Source organism: Lycium barbarum, chromosome 6 (genome assembly GCF_019175385.1).
Source record: "Lycium barbarum isolate Lr01 chromosome 6, ASM1917538v2, whole genome shotgun sequence".
Lineage (NCBI taxonomy): Eukaryota > Viridiplantae > Streptophyta > Magnoliopsida > Solanales > Solanaceae > Lycium > Lycium barbarum.
In genome coordinates, this window is record NC_083342.1 from 83,916,775 (window position 1) to 83,942,061 (window position 25,287).

Below are 25,287 nucleotides of genomic sequence, written 5' to 3' on the forward strand. Positions count from 1 at the left end.
GTGCTAGATTTCGATGTGGTTCTGTAAGCCCACAATACCTCCGGTAGTATTTCCCTCCAGTGATGCTTCGACGCTTCAAGTCTTTTCCTCAGATTTTGAATTATTGTTTTATTCGTGGATTCCACCTGTCCGTTTGCACACGGGTGGTATGGAGTTGATACGATTTTCTTGATCTTTAACCTTTCGAGAAAATCATTGACTTTGCCGCCCACGAACTGAGGACCATTTTCACAAGTTATCTCGACCGGGATGCCGAAACGACAAATGATGTGGTCCCATATGAAGTCAATGACCTCCTTCTCTCTAATTTTTTCGAAGGCCTGCGCTTCAACCCATTTGGAGAAATAGTCAGTCATAAACAGAATAAAACGGGCTTTACCTGGTGCCCATGACAATAAACCAACGATGTCCATTCCCCACTTCATGAAAGGCCAAGGTGACACCATCGAATGCAACAACTCCCCGGGTTGATGAATCATCGGGGCATGTCTTTGACACCCGTCGCATTTCCGGACAAAATTCTTCGAATCTTCCTCCATCCAGTTCCAGTAATAACCGGCTCTGATAATCTTTCGGACCAGGGCTTCAGCACCGGAGTGGTTTCTGCAGGTCCACTCGTGCACCTCTCTCATCACATACTCCGTTTCTCCGGGACCCAAACACTCGGCCAGGGGTCCGAAGAAAGACCGTCGATACAATTGGCCGTCTACCAAGCAGAAACGCGCAGCTTTTGTCCTTAGTGACCGTGATTCTTTTGGGTCACTCGGGAGCTTTCCGTCTCTCAAGTAGTCGACGTATTTGTTGCGCCAATCCCAAATTAAACCCATTGAGTTTATTTTGGGATGTCCGTTTTCTATTGCTGAATTCATCAAGTGCACCGTAGTCCTGGGGTTGATTTCTTCCCCTTCGACCGAAGATCCCAAATTGGCCAATGCATCGGCTTCGCTGTTCTGCTCCCTCGGTACATGCTGCATGGTCCATTCTTTAAACCGGTGTAGTATCACTTGGATTTTTTCCAGATACCTTTGCATCCGTTCGTCCTTGACCTCGAAGACGTCATTCACCTGGTTAACGATCAAAAGAGAATCGCACTTTGCCTCGATTATTTCGGCCCCCATACTCCGGGCTAATTCCAAACCTGCAATCATAGCCTCATGCTCGGCTTCATTGTTATTCAATTTAACAGTTCTAATGGATTGTCGAACGGCATCCCCGGTCGGGGTTCTAAGGACGATTCCTAGCCCGAAACCTTTGAGGTTCGAGACTCTGTCCGTGTGTAGCGACCAAATACCCGAAGCTTTCCCCGAGGTTAGCAGAAGTTCTTTCTCAACCTCGGGGACCATAGCCTGGGTGAAGTCCGCCACAAAGTCGGCCAAGATCTGGGACTTGATGGCCGTCCGAGGCTTGTATTTGATATCATATCCGCTAATTTCTACGGCCCATTTAGTTAGTCTACCCGATAATTCCAGTTGTTGACACCCAATTTTGGCCCTCCTTTTTCGTTTAATTAATTTCACTATGCTTCTCAGTCCTGAAAATTCGCCAGAATAAGTTTGGAATATTTTCATTAATTATTACGCTATTTTTCGAGATATATTTCTCTAAAGTTGGGAATATTTTTATTTGTTTCTTAAAAATTACCGAACGATCATATTTGTAATTATAAAATTATTAAACATCATTCTTTACGATTAAACCACTCAAAAATAATGTTGGTGATTCTATATGGCATTTTCCCTTTAATCTTATTTATTACTATATTAATCATCTTATTACTCTATTTTAAAACTAACTACGTATATTAAACTAATTCTATAGGTATACATTTTGTGGGAATTAATTCGGACAAAGGAGCATATTTTAATTAATTGATTGAAGTAAGAGGGATTAGAAATTAAATCATCTACCTAAAATATTGGGCCAAATCCTATTCCCATTCTACAAAATCTAAGCCCAAAAACGTTCAGCCAAAAATCACATTCCAACCCAGCCCAAGTCCCCTTGACCCGACCCAAACCCACCTAAAACTAAAAGACGCCACCTAAATCCCCAAATCAATTCTTCAATCACATTTTCATCCAAGCTAAAAACGTGAACTCTCCATCTTCTTCATCCCTTTTCAATCAAAAAACCCAACTAACCGACAACCTTAACGTCACCACCTAACCATCGCCGTCACCTCACCACCATGATGTGAACTCAAAGAAAAACAGAAAGAAAGATGGAATATTCTAAGGAACAGTTCTGGTGTTCCTGAACAAATACCCAATAGAGAGAAAAATGAGAGAACAATAAATTCAGTTTGTTGATTTATGACTTCACCAGTGTGTACAAATGTATCCCAAACTCAGTCTTTATAATCAAGTAAGGACTGAACAGAATTTGGGAGGGAAATTCAGTTGCTAACTAACTCTGGGAACTGTTAACTGTCTAACTAATTCCCATGTGCTGTGCACATGACTATACTCTAACTACTTTAACTACTTGACAGCTAATTAACAGTGAATTACATGGAATTATTAGTAAAACTCATTTGTGATCATAACAATGCCTCCCCCTCAAGGAATCCTTGTCCTTAAGGATTAAAGTCTGGAAATCTGAGCTGATAATTCTGCAGGTTCTCCCAAGTGCTATCCTCAGGAGCAGCATTGATCCATTTGACTAGAACTTGAGTGACAGCTCTGCCCCTCTTAGGAACCATCCTTCTATCCAAGATAGTTTCAGGTGCAAACATGACATAACCAGACTCAGAATGTACCTCAGGAAGTAGTACAGAAGCAGTGTGAGTACCAATTTTCCTTTTCAACTGAGAGATGTGAAATGTGGGATGAATTTTAGAGTGGGAGGGTAATGCCAAGGTGTATGCAACCAATCCAACCTTAGCAATAATCTGAAAAGGACCAAAGAATCTTGCTGACAGCTTCTGAAAAGAGTGATCTTTGAGTGACATTTGCCTATAAGGCTACAATCTAACATAAACCCAATCACCTATGTCATAAGATCTGTCCACCCTTTTTTTATCAGCCTGCACTTCCATTCTATTCTTTGCCTTCTCCAAATTGAATTTCAACCCTCTGATGGTAGCCTGTAAGCTTCTATCCACAGTGTCAATAGCTGAATCAAAAGGCATATATGGTAAAAGAGGTGGTGGCTTTTGACCATACACTACTTCATAAGGGGTCAAGTGTGTGGAAGAGTGGTATGATGTGTTATACCACCACTCAGCCAGTGGCAACCACTGAGGCTAGTGTTTTGGTCTCTCAAAAGTCATACATCTGAGATAACATTCAAGACACCTATTGACCACTTCAGTCTGACCATCTGTTTGTGGATGGTATGCTGTAGAGGTCAAAAGTGAAACTTTCTGCAACTTAAATAGTTCCTTCCAAAAAGTGCTAGTGAAAATGACATCTCTGTCAGATACAATGGTCTTGGGCATGCCATGGAGTTTAAAAACATTATCCATGAATATTTGAGCCACCTCCAAAGCAGTATAGGGGTGTTTCAAAGCCATGAAATGCGTAGCTTTACTTAGTCTATCCACCACCACAAAAATAACCTCTTTCCCCGCAGCTTTAGGGAGTCCTTCAATAAAATCCATAGAAATGTCCTGCCATACTTTCTCAGGGATTGGAAGAGGTTGAAGCAATCCAGAGGGTGGAGTATTAACATTCTTGCACCTTTGACAAGTGTCACATTCTTTAACAAAAGCATACACATCTTGCTTCATTTTCTTCCAGAAAAAATCTTGTTTGATTCTCTTCAAAGTAGCAGAAATCCCTGAGTGACCCCCAACTGAGCTACCATGATAGAATGCCATCAATTTCTTCCTCACATCAGCATCATATCCCACCATCATCTTGCCCTTTCTGGTTAGAATACCCCGCTGGAAACTGTAGTAAGGTTTGTGATTCTGAGAAGTTTGAATATCTAGTATCAACTGCTGGAGGAGAGGATCCTGAATCCAGGTCTGCTTGACTTCCTCTAAGAGTGGAGTTTGAACCCCAGAAATGAGAAACAATTGGGCTGATTCTTCCTTCCTTGATAAAGCATCAGCTACAGTATTCTCCTTACCCTTTTTGTAGCTGATTTCATAGTCAAAGCCTAGTAACTTAACTAGCCACTTTTGGTGACTTAAAGTAGTAATTCTTTGTTCCAACAGGTACTTAAGACTGTGATGATCAGTCTTAATGATGAAATGCCTTCCAAGTAGGTATGGTCTCCATTTTTGTACAACATTAACTAAAGCAAGCAGTTCTCTTTCATAAACTGAAAGTGCTTGACATTTGGTTGATAGCCCTTTACTATAATAAGCTATAGGTTTTCCATCTTGAACCAGGACAGCACCAATTCCTTCACCTGATGTATCAGTTTCTACTACAAACTGTTTAGAAAAATCAGACAGTGCTAAAAAGGGAGCAGAACTGATGGCCTTTTTCAACTGTTCAAATGCTGCAGTAGCTTCAATGTTCCATTGGACACTCCCTTTTTTCAATAGATCAGTCATTGGTCTTGCAATACTACCATACCCCTTAATAAACCTCCTGTAATAGCCTGTTAAACCCAAAAATCCTCTAAGGCCCTTGAGAGTAGTTGGCAATGGCCAACTGAGAACAGTTGCAATCTTGTCATCATCCATAGCAACACCATTAGCAGAAATCGTGTGTCCCAAGTAGTCTATTTTTGTGACTCCAAAAACACATTTACTCTTTTTTACAAACAGTTTATTGGATCTTAATACCTTGAAAGCTTCCTCTAGATGTAGCAAATGCTTCTTCCAATCAGAACTATATATAAGAATATCATCAAAAAACACTAATATGAATTTTCTGCGATAAGGGTGAAAAATCTTATTCATCAGACTTTGGAATGTTGATGGAGCATTGGTCAATCCAAATGGCATGACCAAGAACTCATAATGCCCATGATGAGTTCTAAATGCTGTTTTGGGAATGTCATCCTCACACATCCTGATCTGATGGTAACCAGATCTCAAATCCAACTTAGAAAAATACACTGCACCATGTAACTCATCTAGCAACTCCTCAATCACAGGAATTGGAAATTTATCTTTCACTGTGGCATTGTTTAATTCCCTATAGTCAACACACATTCTCCATGTCCCATCCTTCTTTTTCACCATGACAATAGGGGAAGAGTAGGGGTTGGTACTGCATCTGATGACACCAGAGTTGAGTAACTCATCTACCATCTTTTCTATCTCATCTTTCTGAATTACAGGATATCTATATGGTCTGATATTTACTGGACTAGTACCCTCCTTCAAGATGATTTTGTGGTCATGTTGCCTGTTAGGTGGCAATTCCTTAGGGGTCTCAAATAACCCCTCATAGTTACTCAATACAGCTTGTAAATCCTTACTCCCTCCATCCTCAATCCCCATAGTCCACAAACTAGCATTTTCATCCAGAAGGGACTCCTTCAAAACACCTACTGACATCATGCATAACTCAGCAGGTTTGGCAAGCAATTTATCCATTTTACCTTGCTGGATCACTTTTACAGAAGGGGGTTGTATACCCTTTAAAGACACCTTCTGACCCATGATAGAAAATTCCATCTTAAGTTGCCTGAAATTCCAAGTGATGTTCCCAAGTGTGATCAACCACTGGATACCTAAAACCATGTGACACCCTCCAATAGGCAATATCAACATGTCTGATTCAAACACCACACCTTGCATTCTCCAAGTGAACCCCTTGCACACATAATTGTTGTTGACCTTACCCCCATCAGCCACAGACACAGCAATAGGATGAATGTGAGACAATGCACACCCTAATCTCCTAGCTGTGTTGAGATCCAAGAAATTGTGTGTGCTTCCTGTGTCAATCAAGACTTGTATGGCTTTTCCCTTCACAGAAGTAGTTACTCTCATTGTTCTGAAATCATGGACACCATTCATAGCATGCACTGAGACATGGGGCAAGATTGACCCCTCATCATCAGTAGGGAAACCTTGAGCCCCCATAACAAACATCTCAGCAGGGTCCATCAAACAACTATCCCCCATTTCTTGTTGCTCATCTAGTTCATCTAGCTCCAGGAAAAATAATTGTCTCTTGCTTTTACACACATGGCCTGGTGTAAATTTTTCATCACAATTGAAACATAGTCCTTTAGATCTCCTTTCCTCCATCTCAGCAGGAATCAAGAATTTTGGTTTGAAATTTTTTGGATTTATGGTTGTTGGTGCTCTTGGATAACTGGTTTTTGGGGCTGCATAGCTTGTAGTAGGTTGTGAAAAAGCACTATTTCTGAAATTGGTTCTGGGAAAAGAAAAATTTGAGTTTTGGGTGGATTTGGTGGATTGTTGGTTGAGTGTGATTTTTTGTTCCTGGATCCTGGCTAGACTAATGGCTTTTTGCAAGGATCTTGGTTCAAACATTTTGACAGTTAGGCCAATATCTGGGTGCAAACCTCTAATGAAACAACTCACCACATATTCATCTGCTAATTCAACCCTAGTGAGTAATTCATCAAATGTATCAACATAATCTTGCACTGAAGATACCTGTCTTAGATCCTTAAAATCACCCATGGGGTCATCAAAGAGTTCTGTGCCAAATCTGGAGTATAAACACCTCACATACTCTCCCCAACCTGGCCATTCTCTAGTGATTCTGCTTTTCATGAAGGTTTGGTGCCATTGTAGTGCCTTTCCTTCCATTCGACAAGAAGCAAGCTTAACCTTCGATGCTGCTGGGGTCTCATCCACATCAAAAAACTGCTCGCATTGATACAACCAATCCTTCAACCCAGATCCATAAAATTTTGGGAACTCAACCCTGTAATTTCTTGTAGGCAATTGATACTCATCATCCCTAATTCTTACAACTTCTGGTTCGCGCCTCCCATTTGCAGCTGGAGCTTCTGGTTGATTACCAGTCATCATCGTTTCAATCAACTTCTTGATGTCATCCATGGCATTAGCCACCTTAGCATCGACCATTCTGCCCATTTCAAAAACTGAACCAACTACCCCTTCCATGGAATTCTTCAAAGTATCGATCTCTTTGCGTAACTCCTGTAATCTCGTGTTATGGTCACCCATTTTCACAGGTCGAAGAGCAGACTACTCTGATACCAATGATGTGAACTCAAAGAAAAACAGAAAGAAAGATGGAGTATTCTAAGGAACAGTTCTAGTGTTCCTGAACAAATACCCAATAGAGAGAAAATGAGAGAACAATGAATTCAGTTTGTTGATTTATGACTTCACCAGTGTATACAAATGTATCCCAAACTCAGTCTTTATAATCAAGTAAGGACTGAACAGAATTTGGGAGGGAAATTTAGTTGCTAACTAACTCTGGGAACTGTTAACTGTCTAACTAATTCCCATGTGCTGTGCACATGACTATACTCTAACTACTTTAACTACTTGACAGCTAATTAACAGTGAATTACATGGAATTATTAGTAAAACTCATTTGTGATCGTAACACACCACTGCGCCCATATCCCACAAAATCCGCTTACAGCCCTCTTCTCCTTTCTCACACTCATCTCTAAAGCTTGCAGGCCCATGTGCGATTTCAGCGGATTTCATGGTGAGTCCCATCCCCCTTCATCATCTCCTCTGTCAGAAACGTCTCTGAAGATTTTCCCACTTCTTGTTTGAATTTCGAATTCTTGGCTTCCTTGAGAAGCTGTTGAGCTCCTAAATCTGGCTATAAATACAACCCTTTAGCTTTGTGTTTAGACAAGTTTCAAAGGTGTAGAAAATCCCCTAAGTTAACAAGGTTCAAGTGCTGGAAGTCCCCCTTGAATAACCCCAAACAAAAAATCTCATCTGTTTTCATCAAGCTCTTCATAATTTAATTTTTTTTACCTCTAAGTTGCTGGTCTCAAAAATTCTCTTTTAACTCTAATTTTGTTTTGTCGAATTCTTTGGTGGTTCTCGGCTAAACATGCTTCTCAAGCGGATTCGGAGACTCGACGACGACGTTAGCCTCAGTTCGCTGTCACGGAAAAGGTAATCACGTTTGTCCTATCTTCGTCTTAAATTTTGTTAAAGTAGAAATGTAGTCGTCGAGTATTTCTCATCGTTTATTTGGTTTAGTTGGATAGATTGTGTTGGCTCCTCGTTTGTTGTAAATTAGTGTAATGCGACTAATTTCGTCGAATATGTATTCAACCCCATCGCTGCTCTTGAATAAGATTTTTTTTAGACAGGATAAAATTTGTTTGGTTTGGGGATGAAGATTACTGCGTTTGCGCTGTTTTAGTATAGTTGTTCGTATGATTTAGCTCTAATTCAGATCAGATTCAGTTAATGCCAACATAGTTATGAACTAGAAGCTTTAAGTAAGTTTTCACAAAAATGCCCATTTTAGCTTTGTTGTGGGAATTGGAGTAAGCTCATGGATTAGCAGTTCTCTCTATGGTCTTAAGTGTTGTTTGGTTAAATTAGTTAGATTCACCTAAGATAATATAAGGCGAATAATGATTTACGGTCCGGCAGTTATTAAGGTCTGATCATGGTTCCTGATTGAGTACAATTGTTTAAATACGATAAGTTTGATCCCTTGTTCTTGATAAGCCTAATCTGAGATGATAATAGGACCAGGCTTAGACCATAATCTCACCACTGTAACAGGATGTTTTGGAAACATTTAACTAGGATAAGCTCTTGATAATAGTCACTAATGATGAGAAATGCTTCCTTTAAAGTGTTTAAATTCGTATGTTGGTTTTAACAGTAAAATTACCCGGCATGTATGCCTTTGTGATGAGTTTCATTTCATTTGGAGTCCCTCCTTGTTTATGTGCAGTGAACCATGATAAAGTTAAACACATATTCTTCCTTTCTTTTAGCATGATGAGATTCATTACATTTATTGATAAAAATCAATCCGTAGTTTTTTTTAACTAAATGCAATTGTTGACTTTAGCCCTTATTTGTTTCTTAAGTTTACAATTGAGGTGCTGATTAAATGCTTCAAAACCTGTGAGGTTCATCATAAAGATGTGACTAGCTTGAGCATATTTTAAGTAATTTATCTATTGTCTTGCATACATTAATATGCCCTGAGTATCAGGTTTCTGTGTCCGGATGTTTGAATCAAGTTTGGCTCCATACTTAGAAGGGTCTAAGGACAGTCTAATACCTCCCATAGCAGCTCTACATCTAACTTTTTTGATGGCCATGTTTAAAGGATTGATACTACTGGTTGAGGACTATAGGTTTTCTTCTGATTCCTTGAACAATTTTTTTTTAAAAAAATCAATTACTCTCTGTTGATTAGACCTCCAAGTACGAAGGTGTTGTTGGGGTCTTTAGTTTGTTTGAATTCGGATAGCCTCTGGAAAAGAATGCCATTTTTTGTGAAAAAGCTCATGTTACTTGTTTGGAGTATAGCTAAGAGAAATATATATTAGAAGGGTTGTTGTATTGTTATGACCTTGCGTGAAAAAGTTCAGGTTAGTCGCTTGCCTGTGTGGTGCTTGAGTGATGAATTTGATGACGACTTGCTATACCAAATTTCTCTGTTTGATAGTATCAAATCTGGCTTAAGTACTTCCCATTCATGCTAGTTGTAAAAATATGTCTTTAACAAGTGTTCTTTAAATAGGCAGATTCTCAGATTCTTTATCTTTGGAGTTATCACTTATATTTGTTTGACTTATGATTTTTCAATATTCATAGTTACATTATGAGCATGGTTTGTTGTATTCATTTACTCTTAGGTCTTGAGCTTGACTCATTTTGTCATCCTAACCCACTTTTTCCACTTAGACTGAGTAGGATTGCCGTTTAATATATAAAGAGGTTTTATTTTGTTTTGGCTGCTGCTTTTGTTGGAAATTATTTCCGGATACTCATTCTTCTTCACCCTTCCTTTTCTTTGCATGACTTGGGGAAATTTCCCAATCTCAAATGCTCATGAGTTACTGTCAAACTGGGGAAGATCTGTTACACTTGTGAGGCTCTCAAAATGTTGTATTTGCTTGAGTTTGCTGCTGTTGTTACTCTGATGTTGCTGCTGTATGTTTGAGGGCTGAAAGATGCTAGACATTCAAGGAATGAGTTGATGTTGTCAACACAATGCTGGTGTTTGAGGCTCAAAATGATATACATTTGGCTGCTATGATTAGCTGGTTGTTGCTGTCATTTGAGCCAAGTTTAAGGCAACTTTGAGGTCTAATGCTGTTGGTTATTAAAAGCAAATAGTGTTGCACAAATGGTATACTTACTGATGCCCTGATGAAATTACCATTACTCTTATGCTGCTTTGATACACTTGTTGTCTTCCCTGTAGTCATGGCATCTCGTTAATTTCTATACTTGGGTTAATTGAGTCAATTTACTGCTGTTATTTGGCTTGCAATTGATGCATCTTATGGCTGGTTGGTTGCTGCATTTTGAGGTTATAAATGATGCAAGTTCTGAGTAAATTTGCTGGTGTCATTTGGTTTACAATTGCTGCGTTATTAGCAAACTGCTACATTTGTTTTTGGCCAAAATGCATTTCATTTTAAGGCTGAAATGAGTTGCATTTTGCGAGGCCCTTTCAGGCTGAACGGAATTGTGCTATCTTTAAGGCTCTAAATTTGCAGTTATTTGGCTGATGTTCAGTTGCCATTTGAGCTTGATAACTGAGCTATTGTGAGACAGAATTGAGGGCAAATAGTTGTTGATTTTTTTTCCTTGCGTGGCTGCATTTTCGAGCCAAACAGTGGCTGCTCTTCAAGGCTATAATAGATACAACACTTGAGCTATTGGTTTAGAGAAGTTGCTACATCTTGAGCTAAATCGCTAGCATGTTCCAGTGAACTGCTGCTAGTTGTTGTTGCTATTATGGTGTATGTTTTGAGCTGAATAGCTGCTGGTTCTGACCAAAGTATTGCCACACTTTTAAGCAAGTCTAATGTTCATTACTGCTATACATTTGAGCTCTGACTGCTGCTGGTGTTTTTGGTGAAAACTTACTGCTTCATAGCTATTTTGAAACAGCTGCTTCATACTGATATTTTCAGACATTACACTTCTGATATTATTCTGATTTGAATACGATACTATACTTGGGCCGATGAGAAAAGTTTAATTTGAGGCCATGCATTGTCCGGAAAGGTTATCCCTCGGTTTAGGCGTTGATGACCTCATAGTAGTATCACGAGGTAGGAACGAACATGTGTTTGGCGAGGCAACTAGAATGGCCACTAGTCTGCAGCCAAGACATGTTTCGGATTCCTTTGCCATATTCGGAACCGTGAGTCTGAGCCTCCGTAATCAAAGCTCTCAAAGTTTACGAGTCCGCGGGATATTATTTATGTTCCTAAACGTCACCCTACGGGGTGGCGTAATCATTTTTTCTAACATTTTCCTTTCTTATTTTTTTTGCGAGGTACAAATAACGCGAGGCAGTGGAACAAAGATGTACGAAAGTTGAAGCGAAGAAATTTGGAAGCACGACATGTTTGGCCGAAGAACAAGAAAGGAGAAAATAGGGCTCAAGTCTTTAAACCTTCTTTATTTTATCAAAATTTATGTATCCAAGTACTTACATCTAGTTTTGGATTTTTGACAAATTGCTAACTTTATTTACTTTGGTTTTCCTTCTTAATCCAGTTGAAACCCGAAGCTTGAAAATTTGGTATTTCACGATTAGTTAAAGTTGAGATTGATTTAATTTCGTATTATTACTAGTGTTGAGTTAATTCTCGAGCAAGAACAAATGGTTTCTCTATCATTGTGGCCCAAATAATTGGCCCAAAGGTATTCTCTCATAAACATTAATTCCTTTAATCATATATATTACTCATATTACAAAAAGCCATTTTTGAAGCGTTATATACCATCTTTATATAGGATATAAGTATATCACATATATACATTATTTACTAATCCTCTCATTGTTATACTATTCTATACAAAAATACATCATAAATACATGTGTACCATATGCATACTAAACTACTTTTAGAAATAAACATACACATATATCATCTTTTACATATATGTAGGGGTGTTCATGGTTCGGTTTGGGTCGGTTATTGATTAAAATCATAACCAAACCAATTTAGTCAGTTTTTAAATGTCTAAAATCATAATCAAACCAAATAAAATAATAACCACCGGTTTGGTTATTGTCGGTTTGGTTCGATTTTTCCGTTTATGACTAGCAGCCATGAGACTTATCAGTAAAATATTAAAAAGTTGAAAAAGACATGTCTATTTTTAGTTCAAACGATAAATTTTATTTATAGTTTAAGGTGAAACATACATCATAGAAACATTTTCACTATTAGTGATAGTGTAGCATTCAAGTTATTCAAAGTTGCTAAACTATTACATATAAAGTTAAAACTAACTTAGTAGTGGCTGCACCATTTTTGTCATCTTAATACACATACCTAGAAATAAAGTAGAGCGTAAGAGCTTTTAGTTGATGTTACAAACATACATATTATAAATTAAACATAAAAACTGCCTAAAATTAAAATTAAAATATATGAAATAAAAAGACTTTGTGTAATGATCCTAAACTTTGGGGCAGTACTTGCATTTTGCCCTCAATTCTCCCATTTTATTAAAAAACTTTGTGTGATGATCTCAAACTTCAGACCCTATCCCCAAGGCTAGGGTCCCGACTACAGAGTTGTTCTTTTCTCCTTAAACAATCATGTGAAATAAGTAGACCAAAAATCAAATTAATGATTAAAAGGTATAAAATATTTATAATTATGTATGAAAAACTAATATTATACATATAAATAATTATAAAATTTATGTATATAATTTATCGGTTTGGTTCGGTTATTTATTAATAGAATCATAACCAAACCAAATATTATCGGTTTTTAAAATTTAAAACCAAATCAAACCAAATGTCGGGTTTTTTATTCGATTTGGTTAAATTTTCGGTTTGGTTTTGATTTAACCAAAACCGTGAACAACCCTACATACTCTCACTAATCATTTCTATACATGATTATAATGACTTTAAAATCGCTATTTGTATGAATCATCTTAAGAAATTAGTCCCTTTAGCAGTTCTTTAAAATAGGTAATAATAAATAAGAAATAGATAAATAATCCCCCTCTAGTGTTAATTAAACTAAGTTTAAAAATTGTCCTCGGATAGGCTCTGAGGGATGCTTAACACCTTCCCCTCGGGGTAAATAAAACCCTTACCTAGAATCTCACAGGTTTCAAAGATTAAAAATGGAGTTTACATTTTTACAAATGGTTTCCTAATATTTCCTAAAATTAGGTGGTGACTCTGAAAATTTCAAAAAAACCAGAGGAAACATGGTCATAAGTTGTGAACTAGTTTTAACCCGTTAAAAATAGGGCATGACACCAGTTTGTGCATGATGTTTTTTAGGGGGTAAGTAGTCACTACACATATCCGATGGCATTGAAAGTAGGGCTTGAGCTTTCTAGAAGCACTCATCAATGCCAATGCCAATTTTTCCAAGTAGGGGATAACGGGTCTCCGCATCTCCCAAAGTTCTACTTACATAATATATAGGGAATTGCGTACCTGATTCTTCTCGGACCAAAACGTCACTTACCGCTACCTCGGAGACAGCAAGGTAGAGAAAAAGCTGCTCGTCCGCCTTTGGTGTGTGCAATAGCGGTGGGCTGCACAAGTACCTTTTTAATTCTTGTAAATCTCTTTGACACTCCGGTGTCCAAACGAAGTCGTTCTTCTTCCTCAGTAAGGAAAAGAAGCGGTGACTTTTGTCCGAGAACCTCGATATGAAACAACTCAGTGCCGCTATCCTTCCGGTGAGCCTCTGCACTCCTTTGACGTTATTCACCACCTCAATATCCTCGATGGCTTTGATCTTGTCCGGGTTGATTTCAATCCCCCGGTTTGACACCATGAAACCCAAAAATTTACCAGACCGGACACCGAAGGCACATTTTTCCGGGTTGAGCTTCATGTTATACTTGCGGAGTACATCGAAGGTTTCCTACAAATGCTTTAAATGGTCCTCTGTTTCCAGGGACTTGACCACCATGTCGTCAATATAAACTTCTATTGTTTTCCCTATTTGTTCTTCGAACATCCCATTAACTAGGCGTTGGTAAGTTGCACCGGCATTTTTTAATCCAAAAGACATGACATTGTAACAGTAAGTCCCATATCGGGTAATAATGGATGTTTTCTCTTGATCCTCTGGGTGCATCCGGATTTAGTTATACCCGGAGTAAGCATCGAGAAAACTTAACATCTCATGCTCGGCCGTCGCATCGATCATTTTATCGATGTGAGGCAACGAAAATGAATCCTTCGGGCATGCTTTGTTTAGATCCTTATAATCAGCGCACATTCGAAACTTATTACCTTTTTTCGGCACCACTACTACGTTAGCTAGCCAGTTCGGGTATTTTACCTCCCGGATAGAGCCTATTTTTAAAAGCTTCGTTACCTCGTCCTTCACTAAGGCGTGTTTTGACTCTGCCATGGGCCTTCTCTTCTGCTTCACCGGGGGAAACCTCCCGTCTAAGCTAAGTTTGTGAGTTGTTACTTCCGGTGGCACACCTGTCATATCTATATAGGACCATGCGAAGCAATCGACATTAGCTCGAAGAAATTCAATTAGCTTGTTTCTGAGCTCCGAGGTTAACCCCGTGCCCAGATATACCTTTCTGTCCGGTAGATATTCGAACAAGGTGATCTGCTCTAACTCCTCTACTGTTGACTTGGTTGCATCCGAGTCATCCGGCATGACGAATGATCTGGGTACACCGAAATCATCTTCTTCATACCCCGAATCCAACACCGTGTGCTTTAGTTGCTATTTGGTGTCCTTTCCCCTGGTTGAATCTTCTTTCTTTCGATCCGATTTTTTGGGCTGAGGTGTCGCTTCCTCGACCACGAACATCTCCCTTGCAGCGGGATGTTCACCTCGGATGGTTTTTATCCCCTCCGGAGTCGGGAATTTCAGCAGCTGATGTAATGTCGACGGCACGGCCCTCATGCTATGTATGCAAGGTCTACCCAGCAATGCATTATACTTCATATCTCCTTCGATTACATAGTGTCATGCCCTATTTTTAACGGGTTAAAACTAGTTCACAACTTATGACTATATTTCCTCTGGTTTTGTAAATTTTCAGAGTCGCCACCTAATTTTAGGAAATATTAGGAAACCATTTGTAAAAAATTGGTAAACTCCATTTTTAGTCTTTGAAACCTGTGAGATTCTAGGTAAGGATTTTATTTACCCCGAGGGGAAGGTATTAAGCATCCCTCAGAGCCTATCCGAGGACAGTCTTTAAACTTAGCTTAATTAACACTAGAGGGGGATTATCTAATTATTTATTATCACCTATTTAAAGAATTGCGGAAAAAGAAAACTACTCTCTCAAAACTATTTGTATAAAAAAGGGATTTTTAATGTAATTGTAACTATGCGAGTAAGTGCACATATATAAAGAAAGTAGTTAATGTTGTATGTATGAGAAAATATGTATGACATTTGTTTTATCTAGAGTAATATGGATAATATAGAATAAGAGGATATATATATTATAAGAAAATAACGTGTATACGTGATATGTATATCATAGGTAACTAAAAATGATTATTGATGACATGATAGTACTATATAGATGCATATAATGTAAAAAACCGACCAAGGGAATTAATGGAAATAAAATAGTATATGTATACTACGTGTTAAAAAATAGTATGTAGGCATACTCATTGTAAAGTTATATGTACTAGGGATATATATTATTTACAAAAGAGTACAGGTGTATTTCCTGAAGGTAGGTATAAATATGATTATTGTATATAAGGATAGTATATATAATGTAGAGTATGAAAATGTATATTTTTTATGAGAAAATAATATATACATGAGATTTATCATATGTAAAAATATATATAGTATAAAAGGTATACTTTTAGAAATAGCCATGAAAAATATAATAATATGTACAAGTACCGTGATATATATATATATATGTGTGTGTGTGTGTGTGTATAAAATACACACATAGTGTAAAGATGATTGGATGATTCAGTAAAACTTGAGCCACTATACTTGAGCCTTAATATGATTTTCGTATCAAACTTGCATATTAGCCTGCTCACAATATTAATAGTTCTCAAAGAAAATGATTTGCCCTTGTGTTTGAAAACCATTTGGGCTTGTGCAGTGGAGTAAAGTTTTTTTTTATAAGAGAATCAGCTTTATTTCCTAAAAAAAAATATGCGTTTAACTCTAAAAAAAATACCTCTCTAAAATATCTCTTTATGTTGGGGTATTCTTAGATACCTGGAACATGGTGTCAAGAACAAATAATTTTGAAAGAAATGCTCAATTTTTCCTAGCAAAAACCATTGTTTACGTTCTGAAAAGTTAAACAGCATCTAGAGAACCATGTGACTATTCCAATGTAATGAATAGAATATAATGAATAATTATACTAAGTTCCAGTACTTGGAAGGGAAAGCGAGTGACTAAGTTTACTAACACACTTAAATGGCTTGTACGACCCCAACAAAGCAAAGCAAAGTAGTCAATGCAAAGAGCAAAATGTTAGTCACAAGGTAATATATATTTTCATATACGAAATGTGACAAAATTTGAGAGGAAGAAGGACGCGGATTCTCTTGACGCGAAAGTAGGGGGACAGCTAGACACGAGCAAATAAATCTGCTGCTGACTGCTCCAATGACCTGGGCAGAATTAGAGTTGAGCCACAACTCCAACAAACTCCCATCTTATTCATGTAAAAAGAAAGAAAAGAAAAGGATTAGTAACCATTCTCAATCAAGAAGAAATAAAGTGAACAAGAAAATGGACCTATTAAATTATTTAAATGGTCTTCCCAGGAATCTATCTCTAGATTAGCTCAAACTTCAAATACATACATAGCTTATAGGAGGCATACTTTATATTCACAAGGCTCTATACATGAAAATATACAGTCAAACAAATATTACTCTATTATCATTTATCATCACTGCCTCTATTATTATCATGAATCAAGAAAGAGAAAAACAACCAACAAACACAAAGTAACAGAGACGGTAAAAACAGCGTATGGACGTAGTTGTTGAGGAATATAGTAGTACGTTTTCCATGGTCATATGATTCATTAATTTGTAAGAAAATTAACGCCAATCCAAGGGTTGTTGATTTATGATTTTTTTTTTCAAATGAAAAATCATAGGGTTAACAGAGAGGGGCAAACACCCTTGTAAAGAAAATCCCATAACTCTTCTGTTTTTGCCTCATTTTCTCTCTCACTGGGCTAACCTTTCTTTGCTGGGGATTTTTTTTTTTTTTAGTTCTTTCGAGTACACAAACAAATGAGACCTCCCTTTGAGTAAGCACAGCTCGTTCAGAATAAGAAGATTACAAAATCGCAAATGACTTACTTCAAAAGTTCAAAACGAACCCTACAATACCAACAGGAAGACTATGCAAAAATCATGTTGAAACAAACTGTCACTCTCTTTAATTCTTTTCAGATTTTTAGCGTCATTAGAACACCTAGGAAACCTTGTTATCCGGGCATAAAGAGAAGACAAACTCAGGTAGTACATAATAATTTATCCGTCTTACACATTTGCTAATAATTTTTTTTTTTAGAAAGGTCACAGAAGAGAAATAAGAAACAATCACTAGATTCGCACATATTTTAACTTCATGAATGGATGAAGAGGACAAGTAGACACTCTCATAGAACTCATTTACTAGCTAGATTTTTTTTTAATCAGTCATTAGAGCCACAAACTATAAATACATATTTAGCATACAACGAATTTCAAGACGATGAAACAAACCATTGTTCTATAATCCTATTCGATTTTCCAATGACATTAAACTCTAAAATCAAACCAACCAAATTCCAGGAAGGATGTAGATTCATATTCTTAATTATTTCCCAAAATCTTAGAATTTAGGGAGAAAGAACTCCAAATCAGTAAAGTTGAAAGATGAGTTTCTACACCTAAGTTTTCGAATCTCAGAATGAAGAAATTAAATAGTCCTAAACCTTCAACTATGCAGCTACATCCCAAGCAAACAGGATCAGATAACTTCCTGAAAATCAGAAACTATGCTTGTTGGTTTTAGGCAGCACCATTTTTTCAACGCTATTGTTTAGATGCAATCCCTAAAGGCGTGGTTTCTAGATGCAAACATTCATGACCTCAAACAAGTTTATTGAAACTAGACGCAGCCTGCACTACCTTCATGTAAGACTTCTATAATTTAGTAGCATACAAGCCTCTACAAACAAGTTAAGAAAGACATCTCCACTTCTGACCCACAACAAAATTATGCTCTAACAAAGATTTCCAGAGTCCTATCAACATCATTTCTAATACTCTTCAGGAAACACAAAAAAGTTGCTTTTAAAACCCCAAAACAGTAGAAGAACACATCATACTCATTTTAAGGAAATTTAGGTGAACATTACCATTTTTTTTAAAGATAAGAGTTTTAGCAAAGAAATACTTTAGAGATGGAAATATTAGTTTTAGCGATAATTCAATCCCCAAGTCAAATCCTCTTAGTATAAGTATGCAGTAGAGCACTCGACAAAAGACCAAAAACTGAACCAAATGATTTTTTTTTTCATTTAAACGACAGGAGATACCGTTCCTAGAGCCATGATCTTTAATCCCCTTTTTCTTAGTAACACAAACAAAAAGTATATATATATTTTTTTTTTTAAGACAACAACCCGTAGGAGGATAAATTATGCTAACAATTTGGTAAACCGAGAGCATTTTTTGGTTCCAAAGGAAACAAGTCATATTCCAAGTCATGCTAAAGTATAACCCACGAAACAAAATGAAAGTACACTTCTTTATATATGCATAAACAATTCAGTTTGAATTCCAAATCATCATGTTGTGAATCTGTACTTCTAGAACACATGTTAGACTAGTAGCTTTCATTAAAAACATCGAACAAGCACATATTTTAACCTGCACAAACTCATGATCTGAACTATTTCTAGACAAAGTGCACAACTTTCTGGGCATGATAATGATTATGCAGAGAGTAGGAATAAACAACCATTTAAACCTGTCGCTTATTTGCCTTTTTATTTTTTTTTATTATTTTTTTATTATTTTTTAACGAATGAATAGCTTTCTCTAAGATCTACAGTGCGTTCACCATTTTAAACAAAAGAGGTAAAACAAATTCGGCTAAACACGTCAAATAGAGATATACACAACGGCAACATAGTTAAACACTTTTTTTTTTTTTGGATTAACTAATAATTCTAATAAGTGCGATTAGTCGTTTTACACCAGTTCGCAACAAATGAAGAACGAACTCATTCCAGCCAGCCAAACCAAACCACCTACGGGAAATACTTGAACGACTACATTTCTACTTCTACTAAATTAAAGACAAAGAGAAAGCGAGTGTGATTTACTGACCTTTTCCAGGACAGCGAACTGAGGCTTGTTGTCGTCTCGAGTCTCCGAATCCTCTTGAAGAGCCGAGAACCACCAAGGATTCGACAAAAAAAACAAACATAAAGGTAAAAGAGATTTTTTTTTTTTTTTTTAAGAAAAAACAGATGAGATTTTTTGGGTTATTCAAGAGGAGTGTGAGAAAAGAGAAGAGGGGTGTACGTAGCGGATTTTGTGGGATATGGGCGTGGTGGTGGTGAGGTGACGTGATGGGAGGTGGGGTGGGGTGGCGTCGATGACGTTGGGAGGGGGCTGTTCGGTTTAGGGCTGTTGGTTGAAGGAGAAAAAGGGACTGACTAGGGACTTAGTTGGGTTGTAGTTGGAGGTGTTGGGCCCGGGTCGGGTCGGTATTGGGCTGGGTCGGTTGGGGATTTGGGCTGGGGCGGTAGGGGATTTGGGCTGAGTCGGGTGGAAGGGGATTTGGGCTGAACGTTTTTGGGCTTAGATTTTGTAGAATAGGAATAGGATTTGGCCCAATATTTTAGGTAGATAAATTAATTTCTAACCCCCTTTTTACTCTAATCAATTAATTAAAATATGCTTCCTTGTCCTAAATATTTTCCACAAGATGTATACCTATATAAATGGCAATACAAATAATTTAATATACGTATTTTAGTTTTAAAATAGAGTAAAAGATGATTAATATAGTAATAAATAGGATTAAAGGAAAAATGTCATATAGAATCACCAACGCTATTTTTGAGTGGTTTAATTGTAAAGAAAGACGTTTAGTAATTTTTTTTTCTTTTTTTAATTACAAATATGATCGTTTTGGTAATTTTTAAGAAACAAATAAAAATATTCTTAACTTTAGAGAAATAATAGTGTAATAATTAATGAAAATATTCCAAGCTCATTTCAGCGAAATTTTCAGGACTGAGAAGCATAGTGAAATTAATTAAACGAAAAAGAGGGCCAAAATTGGGTGTCAACGCATAGAACACCGTTTGCTGGATAGTGCCGTCAATGTTTACCGGCAATGAGATCTCCCCTTTTGTGGTTTCGCTCGCCATGTTGAACCCGCTGAGTACTCGGGTTACCAGTACGATCTGATCGAGTAGCCTTAGTTGTTCGACCACTCTCCACCGGATGATGTTGGCCGAGCTACCTGGGTCAATCAAAATACGTTTAATTTGAGTTTTAAAAATAAGTATAGAGATTACCAATGCATCATTGTGCGGTTGGATGATGCCTTCTGCATCCTCATTGCTGAAAGAGATGGAACCCTCGGGTAAATAATCCAGGCTGCACTTCTCACGCACAATAGAAACCTTGGTCCGTTTCATCACCGACCCTCGTGGGGTATCGGTACCCCCGATTATCATGTTGATAATATGCTGAGGTTCTACTGGTTCGACCCATTTATAAGTCTCCCTTTCCTTGTAGTGACCTTTGGCTCGTTCACTTAGCAATTCTCGAAGATGGTCGTTCTTTAGTAACCGAGCCACCTCCTCTCTTAGCTGGCGACAATCTTCAGTTCTGTGTCCATGAGTTCTATGATATTCACACATTACACTCGGGTCCCATTGGCCCGGGTCCGACCTTAGTGGTCTCGGCCATCTTACATCTGCTATACGGTCAATAGCCGAGATGAGGTCCGAAGTGTTGACATTGAAGTTCTACTCCGATATCCTCGGCAAGTATTTGTTGCTGGCCGAGCTTCCGACATTGCTCCTGAATGAGAGACCTCGACTGTTCGACGGGCGCTCGGCCGGTTTATCACCCCGATCGGAGAAATGACTCGGGCCAACCCTTGATTTTTCCGACTTGAAGCTTGGTTTTTCCGAATGAGAGTATGGCTGATACCTTCCCTCGATGATCTGGCCTCCGGTTCGTAATTCTTTCTTGGTCTCTCCAAACTTTTGTTCATATTTATGGCCCCCGGGGGAAGCTCGAGTTGGTCATCCTCTACCTGAATCTTTGACTCGTATCAGTTGTGGACATCCGCCTAGGTCACAGCCTCGTATTCCAGCAAGTTTTCCTTTAATTTGAACGAGGCCGTCGAGCTCCGAGGATTGAGCCCCTTTGTAAAAGCTTGTGCAGTCTATTCCTCCGGAACCGGAGGGAGCTCCATTCGTTCCCTTTGGAATCGGTTGACAAATTCACGCAATAACTCATCGTCTCTTTGGGCTATATGGAAAATATCTGTCTTACGGGCCTGCACCTTTTTGGCACCGGCGTGAGCTTTTATGAAAGCATCGACAAGCATTTCGAAAGAAGTGATCGAATGCTCAGGCAGATGGTCGTACCAAGTCAATGCTCCCTTTGACAGAGTTTCCCCAAACTTTTTCAGCAATACGGATTCGATTTCTTCTTCTTCAACGTCATTGCCTTTTATAGCGCATGTGTACGAAGTCATGTGTTCCTGAGGGTCCGTTGTGCCGTCGTATTTCTGGATATCCGGCATCTTTAACCTCTTCGGGATCAATTTCGGAGCCGCACTCGGAGGAAAAGGCCTCTGAATATACCTCTTCGAATCCGGTCCTTTCAAAATAGGCGGAGCCCCCGGTATTTGGTCCACCCGAGAGTTATATGTTTCCATCCTCTTTTCGGTCGAGTCTACCCGTTTCGCCAATGTTTCGAGCATTCTCAGAACCTCAGTGGATGAACCAGCTCCGGACCCATTGCTCTCAACCATTCGTGCCTCATCCCTTCTGGGTTCAGCAACACCCTTCGCCTTCTCCGGGGTCGTTTTATCACTTCTGTTTTGCAACTGGGCTATTGCGATTCCTTGTTCGGCAATCGCCGCTCTCTGTTCCTGCAACATTTCAAAAATTAAACGTAAGTCAATATTATCATCCAGGGTATCCGGTTCTTTCCGACCCTGTGTCCGGGACAAAGTAATTGAATTGTGAGTATTTAAAGGATCGGTGGCCGGCTGTGCGGCATTCTCCTGATTCACGGTGTTTTGCCGGTTGAGGCCCTCCCTCGAATTAACGGGGTTCGGGTCAGCGAGATTTGCTGGTAATCCTCGTGGCTCGTTGTCTTCATTTTCGGCCACAATCTCGTTGTTGTTGACGTGACCATATTGTCCACTGTTAACCATTTGGTCCGTTTTTACAGAAACGAACAAAAGATTTTTTCGATTCTGATGGGTGAGAGATAAATTAAGATCAAAGACCACTATTATCCTAGCCCCCACGGTGGGCGCCAAACTGTTTATCCCGAATTTAGGTAATCAATTAAATTTATGAATGAGGTATAGGATATGTGGTTGAACTTTGATCTATTTGGTTGAAAAAAGGAATATAAAGATATGTTATGAAGGTGCGAATAATAATTAGTGATTTACTATAAATATATGTGTCTAATAATATATGAGTATTGTTTAATTGAACAAAGCTAAAGAATAACAACTTAATCCGGACCAAAGTCAGAGAATGAGAGAGAGATTTTATATATTTTGCTATTACAATGTTCTATAACTCAAGAAACCAACCCTTAAAAGTAGGGTAATGGCCCCTATTTATAGTTTTGCCTTATGGCCTCTTACAACCTAAAGCCCTTTTGGCTAAAGTAAAACCGTAAAAAGGATAAGGTTGGTTCGTACGGTCTAACACTCGTACGATTGACAGTATAATGTGGCAGAACGGTATTGACGCGTGGCAATTGTGTAACGGATCACCCGGACCAACGGCCACGATCAAACGGACCAACGGCCACGATCAACCGAGCCAACGGCCACGATCAACCGAGCCAACGGCCACGATCAACTCGGCTATAGAGAAACAGGACCAAACGATGTCTTTCGCTTTCTTCAGATCAAACACTCCTCCGGTCCCAAAAGAAAGTCTTCATGCTCGGTCTCCGGTCTCACCGGTCTAGCATATATCCGATTTTTACCGTATACATGTACCATTTATCTCTTTTTTAAATCTTACTTAATTAAAATAAACTTCACTAACTTGAATAATAAGAATGAACTTTTTTAAAACATATCTGAAAAATTACTTCTTGACTTCTACAGAGTCAAAATTTTAAACAGCTTGCCAAAACAATATCTTAGAATAGAAGGAAATATCATTATTTCCATTCTATGTTGATTATAAGGTGTTTCATTCCAAAATATGAAAAGATTATATATAGCATACGTATCACTCTTAAAGTCCTGGGTTAAAACCAGTCAATTTTGCTACCATTTGGAAAAGGTCGACTTCATCTCAAGTTAAAAAGAAACAGTTCAGAATGTTGCTCTTTTTAGTGTAAAGTCATAACTTTTTCCAAATATGTATATTTACCAGCAACTCTGACTCAATTTCATAAAATCTAATTATCTTCTCTATTCCGGTCCATATGACATTCTTTTATAGGAAAGTAGCATTTTTGGTTCTTTAATTATTTTGATAATTTCTGATTTTGATGTTTGTGATATGTGACTCAAAACGTTTAACGTTTAATTAATTAAAACGTGTAATATGTTATATTTGATTTTTCTTAGAATTATATTATTATCAGATGTGGAGTAGCCTTACAAATTTCACACAACACATATGAGTAATTAAGTAATAAAAAGGTTGATAATCATAGTAAAATTGTGAATATTCACAAATAATGGGATCAAAAGTATACATTTTCAATTAATTGAAGGTTAAATATACACCTATCACAAGGGCTAAAGTCATAATTTATCGATAATTGAAGGACTAAACGTGCTACTAACCCTTCTTTTAGTTGTATTATGTTCCAAAATGGTTAATAAATTCCTCTAGCAGTAGTTTTGGTACAACTTTTAAATATTTTCGAGAATTCATATTTCATTTAACAATTTGCAACTTTAAACTGAAATAAGCCTTTCTCTCTCATAAAATAACTTACTCTTTTTATTTCATTATTATTAATAAAATAAGTGAAGAGGAGCCTTGAAGCAACAATAAAATTGTCTCCGTGTGATATATAGGTCACGGGTTCGAGGCGTGAAAGCAGCCAAGAATGCTTGTATTATGGTAGACTATATACATCACGCCTTTTAAGGTGCGACTCTTGCCATTTTTTTTAAATAAATATGTAGGATTACATGGGAATTGTTGTGGGACATTAAGCAGTGGAGTGACCTTTTGCCAGCTGCTTTTTCCTCCCTTATTCGAGGAAAGATAGTGAGAAAATACTCAAAATACCCCCAACGTTTGATCAAAATCTTAACTACACACCTAACCTTTGCGGGGGTTCTATAACCCCCCTGGACAAATTTTTTCGGTATCAAAATGCCCTTTTTTTGCTGATATGGCAACCCAATATGACAACTCCAAATTATTAACAGGCGTTTGTCCACACGCGCCTGACCCACGTGTCACATCTTTAATTTCCCTCCATTTTTTATTAATTTCCCCCCTTCCTCCATCCATCTACTCTTCTTCTTCTTCTTAAAAAAAAAAAAAATCTCTCAATTTTCCATTCTCCATTTTCAATATGAGGATCCGAAAACCCGTACCTAATTCTCCTTCATCTTCATCAACATCATCATCCCTGATTTTCTTTAATAAGATTAGATTTTTCAACCTTGATTTTTTTTTTCCAGATTTTCATTTTTTTTTCTTCAGATTTTTTTTTTTTGAATTTGATTTGGGAAAACAGTGATTATAATCCAAACAGACCCAAATGTGAAAGGAAGCTTCCTAACACCAAGTAGAACAAAGTTCATCCATTAATTTGATCAAACAATCAAGAATTTAAAGAAACCCACTTGGTGTTCTTCATAGCTTTCTCCACAATGGAGTTTAATTTTCTCCCCAAATCAACTCAAAGAATCTCCAACCAAGCAACAAGTAGCAACTCCAAACAAGCAACTTCCAATCAGATTTTCTTTAATAAGATTAGATTTTTCAACCTTGTTTTTTTTTTCTAGATTTTTCAT

At 37.8% G+C, this 25,287-nt stretch overlaps 1 long non-coding RNA gene across 1 annotated transcript; it reads right to left on the minus strand.

Moving 5' to 3' along the window:
* Positions 1-16,374: 16,374 nt before the first annotated feature.
* Positions 16,375-19,704, minus strand: LOC132644445 (uncharacterized). Its single transcript, XR_009583847.1, has 2 exons — positions 19,398-19,704; positions 16,375-16,714 (listed from the first exon to the last, which is right to left on the minus strand). It is a non-coding gene; the product is annotated as an uncharacterized LOC132644445 (long non-coding RNA).
* Between the last annotated feature and the right edge of the window lie 5,583 nt (positions 19,705-25,287).